A 5362-nucleotide genomic window follows, 5' to 3' on the forward strand; every position below is an offset into this window, starting at 1 on the left:
AAGAGCTAAATATTTTGATCGTGACTCTCTACTTAGCGGCACGAAAAGGAAATCGACAGATCGCATTACTTGTGTTATCAATCATTCCTCTCTAAATTATAAAATCAAAAATATAATCAATAAAAACTGGAACATACTGGAAACAGGAGAAAGTGATAACTTTGGGACAAAACCCCTAGTAGCCTATAGGAGGAATAGAAATCTGAGAGACCGGCTGGTCCATACTAGGAACAAACAGAAATTAAGGAGTAATCAGAGTTCAATTACAGGACAAAGCCCTGTACTAGGCAACCACAGATGCGGATCGTGTCACGCTTGTGAGGCAGCAATTACAACTAAACTGATTACTTATAATAACTTTGAAGTAACTTTGAGATCACTAACCAACTGTAGGAGCAGCAACGTTGTATATGTAATCATGTGCCCTTGCGGCCTTGCCTACATTGGAGAAACAGGTAGGGAGTTTCGCCTCAGATTTAGCGAACACAAATCTGCAGTCAGACTGCAGAAAACATCAGCACCACTAGTACAACATTGTATAGATCTCAATCACAATGAAAGTGATTTGCGGTGGTGTATCCTGGAGAAGGTCCAACTCCGACTAGGTCAGACAATGGAATACACTCGGAAAAGACGCGAGTGTTTTTGGATTTATCACTTTGATAGTGTACGTAAAGGACTGAATGAAAACATCTCATGGCTTGTAACTAAACATACCTAGATCAATTGATTTTATGTATGTCAGCGTTAAAAGCATGTAATCTATTATAAAAATAGAGAGTTCTTAAATAAATCACCTTTGCAAGTTTATTGGGTGATATGATCTACAATCCAATAATCTAGTCAATCCGGAGCAGCCAAATACATGAGAAATGTGGAACCACGAGGTCGTATCACTAGCAGCGTTATAAGATGGGGGAAAAAAAACCATGAGATCCCACACGGAGTTGGCACAAAGACAAAGTACACGTTAGTATAGAGCAAACATTATAATGATCCGACTAAGATGGCGTACACTATAACACAAGAATATGGGAGAGGGAGAACAGGAATTATTCGATCCCTTTCCAATATGGCGCAGACAAACCTAACCGGAAATCATGTCAATTTCTTCCGGGTCGGCAAAGGGGCGAAAATGGTAGTAGCGGGAATGCGGGACAGTATTTAAGACTGAACCGGCATCAGTGGGTTTGTATGCCACGGAAGGGGAGAACTGGCAGGAAGATTCCACCCAGGGCAGATCGCAACGTAATGGAGGTAAGCACCACGGACGGGTTTTAAAGATAATACCGGGGTTAGTTAAGACGCGCGGAGGGCAGGTAACTGCAAGACGCAAAGAGAGCTTAAATGCCTAAAAACGCGAGCGAGCAACAGTACGGGTTGCAGGGAGATATGTCGGAACGCCTTTGTGCGAAGCTAAGAGGTTTCCTTTTAAAAATGAGCAGAGATACATAAATATTGGAAAACGGACAGTGTCGGGAATACCCAAAGGTTAGAAAGGGAAATACTGCAGTAACGATGGTTGCATTTTTTCTCTTATGTAGAATTTGCCACGACTCAGTTAGCGACGCGCAGAACAATGAAGCTGCACGCATGAAGGGAGACATATAAGAAGACTCGAGCCCCTGATAATAGGACACTAAGGTCAGTTAGCCATATTTATTCAACTCATCAGTCTATTTAAAGAGATAACAAACAAAAAAACTGATCAGTTGCTGCTGTCTCCTAGATTGGATAGAAATCAAAATCAAAACCTAAAAAACACTCCAAACCTGCGCCCCCTTGCCGAAAAAACAGAAGAAAAAAGCATAAGAATAGGCTCCTTCTAACGTAAAAGACAAGATACATTGTGGTAAGAATGATTTACATGTGTGGTGCAGTTATTTGAAATAACTAAAAAACAAGTGTACCAATGATAGAATTATTTTTATACAGAGAGCCCACAAGAATAAACTGCAGTATTAACAAGTCCAGAAGGAAGAGTCACATATAGGACATTTGCAGCAATATTAGTGGTAAGAGCATCAGTTGATAAATGCCAACATCTTATATTCATAAAGAATTAAAAACCAAACGTGATATTTCCTTTGCCCCGCAGGTGGTATATTGGGATCATTTACATCGACCACGAATGTATATGTTTGGTAAAGGCCTTGCACGGATTTGATTGGAAGGTAAAATCTAAGAATAAAATCAATATATAGACCAGATAATGTTGGGTCCATAAGAAGTATAAGTGGGTGGAACCACCAGGACCAGAACCTACGCAATATGAAAGGGACGATTATCGTCAGTGCCCTCTAGGCCCCTGACAGATTAATTACAACACAATGGACATGTAAAATCATTCCACCGTAGATTTTTCTCTGCAATAGACAACACAAAATGAATAGATATAGGCTCATGGTGCCGCCACCTCTAGGTGTGAATTGATGTCTCCTATTTAATGTTTCAATTAATTGTACATAGGTTAATGATGAATACTCAAGCAGAGTTACACCCTGGTATAGGGATACAGGTATAGGAATATGATATTGTATTTTTTTAAATTACAGATACCCTGCACACAAAGAAGAATGAAAGGATAAAACGATTTCTAAGCTGGTCCTGAGGAAGGTGGTCACATCCCACCGAAACGCGTAGACCTGGCGTTAGGAAACTTTTAAGATCTTTTGTTATTTCCAAACTTAGAGATTGTTTTAGAATTTGTAAGAGTGTGAAACTGTATGAATGTGACGTATGTGAGGTAGTTGTTGTGTGTGTTAGGGGTATAGTTGGTCTTGTCGTATCTTTACACTTTGCATTTTTCAGAACAAACAATATATTATTGGATTGTATAGATGATGATATCTGATGTTATATTGTCTAATTTATTTGGATTGAAACAAATGTTAATGAACTGATGAATCACACTTATATATACAAAAAAAGATTCTTTAAAAAAAAGATAAATAAAATAATTGTTTTAAATAATTTTGATAAAATCGAAAAAAAGAAATAAAAGAGATTCAAATGAAAAATATGAGACTGTTATTCCTATACTAAATGTGAATTTTGATGGTTAAATTGTGAGAGCGAAGCCTGAAAAGAAATTATGATCTGACCATGGGGGAATCTTGATAAATTGTGATATACAGTGTATTCCTCTCTTTTCCCTGGTCACCAAAAAATATAGATAGAGGGGGTCCCGACATTTACACCAAGATGAAGCTCCGCCTGAATGTCACTTGGAAGTTTGTGGTAAATGCGTTCATTCTGATTCACTTTACTTTGGACCGTAATTGTTTTTAGCCAGGTGAAACATTCAGCATTCTGATCGTCTTAATACAACGCTACATTTAAATTAAAACCCCCTGCAAAGTCAATAATATCGTTAATTTTGATAAGGGCTGGAATAGAACATCACTCAACGGATTTAACACTAATGGCAACATTTTCTGAAATTGCATTCAATTTCAATTTTTCAAATATCTTTATTCGGTACTTAAAAAGATACCATTAAAGAGCATAAAAATACATACATACAGTATTTAAAAAGCATTTTTAAAATGACATTTTAAGAACAATAAAAATAAGTCTAAAAAAAGGGGCGAAATGAACATTAGATCATTGGGAATTTTATACAGACATTGATTTAGTCTATGGATTAATGTGGGCCGATGTTTCCCTGGTGTTCCTTAATCTCATGGCCACCTTAATAAAACTTATAATACAGAGTAGAGTATATGAGTCTGAGGCTTTTTGCAGAAAAAGGAGGGCTGCTTTAGCATGTCTCAATTTTTGTTTTTCAAGATCCTTATTAAAAACTTCCGTCTGGGAACTGAGTAAAAAGGGCATAATAAAAGAAAGTGAAGGGTATCCTGCGGAGACCTAGTGTCGCAGCCGCAGGTACCCTTCAACTCTACCAAGCGTGTGAAGCTTGCAGGAGCAGCCAATAAATGGTGAAGGAGATTCAGTCGGAACCTAGTCATATAGAATCTTTCCTGTGCATTGTGCATCACCGCTAGGTATGGTTCCATTCCAGGCGTTGTTTTTAGTAGACTATGGGCCACAACGGATGTCTTCCTAGTTTCAGCGTGGGCTCTTCTGGCGGATGCCCAAGCAGTGAAAAGTTTTTTAGCCAAAATTTTATTCAGGTTGGTCATGGACTCCGGCTCAGAGAACAGATTCTTGCAACCAATTCCTTCCATTGTGTCTATTACATATTTGAGCCACGGGATCTGTCCCCCTCTATCCCGGCTCAAGCAATCCTTAATGATCTGTCTGCTGAGGCCGGCCTCTGGGTTAGTCTAGATCTTTATCCAGGCCAGGATGGGTCGGACCATAATTCTGTCTTCAATATATGGCTCGCCCAATTCCGTGTGTGTTATGTATGAGGAGGTGCTCTGAGGGACCTTTAATAGTCTTTTCCTCAGCTTGTATCTGGTGCACATGGTTGATTTTGCAGCCCCAAACGTCTGCCCCGTATGACACCTTGGAACAGGAGACCGCTCTATATAAGTTCAGAATTCGTTCCGGTGACCATCTACCTAGCCTCCTCCCGTATGCCATTATGGCACCCGTTGAGGTCACCAGTTTGACTGCGTGTTTTTCAACCAGGTTTCTAAATTCCAGTTTCTCATCGAAAAGCACGCCTAGATAAGAGAAGGACTTAACTCTTCCTAGTTTATGTTGTCCTATGCTATGTGAAAAGTCCTTTTTTGTGTTAGTACCTGTGGACATGACAAAGGACTTATCCAGGTTAGCTGAGAGATCCAGTGAATTCATGAATTTAACGAAACCATCAATTAGCTTTTGTAAACCCAATGAGGTGCGGGCTAGCAACACTGTGTCGTCCGCATACAAGAGGACGGGTACCGAACGCTGGCCTATTTGGGGGGAGTCTACTCCCAACTTCATGAGTTCTCGGTCCAAGTTATTGATATACAATGAAAATAAAAAAGGAGCTAATATACAGCCCTGCCGGACACCTCTTGTACAAGGAAAGGGCTCTGTCTTCATTCCTTCTTTGTTATAGCGGACAGAAGCTGTAGTCTCCCAATGTAATGCCTTCAATGTGTCAACTAGCCCTTGATCCACCCCCAGAGAGATCATCAGGGCCCATACCTTCTGTCTGTTGACACGATCGAAGGCCGCTGAGAGATCCATAATGCCCATATGGATAGTCCCTTTGGCAGCAATAGTATATTTGGCAGTGAGGAGGTACAAGTTTAGGCATTGATCTGTTGTGGATCTCCCCTCTCTGAACCCATATTGTACATCTGTTAAAATGTGGTTGTCCTCAGCCCAAATTTGTAGACGATTTAAAATCACCCGTCCCAAGACCTTGGCCGTTACATCTATTAATGATATAGGACGATAG

General features: G+C 39.9%; 1 long non-coding RNA gene across 1 annotated transcript; it reads left to right on the forward strand.

Moving 5' to 3' along the window:
* Positions 1-1944: 1944 nt before the first annotated feature.
* On the forward strand, positions 1945-2902 carry LOC147747556 (uncharacterized). Its single transcript, XR_015299674.1, has 3 exons — positions 1945-2015; positions 2099-2174; positions 2556-2902. It is a non-coding gene; the product is annotated as an uncharacterized LOC147747556 (long non-coding RNA).
* Positions 2903-5362: the final 2460 nt, after the last annotated feature.

The sequence above is a fragment of the Lissotriton vulgaris genome, chromosome 1_1 (genome assembly GCF_964263255.1).
Source record: "Lissotriton vulgaris chromosome 1_1, aLisVul1.2, whole genome shotgun sequence".
Lineage (NCBI taxonomy): Eukaryota > Metazoa > Chordata > Amphibia > Caudata > Salamandridae > Lissotriton > Lissotriton vulgaris.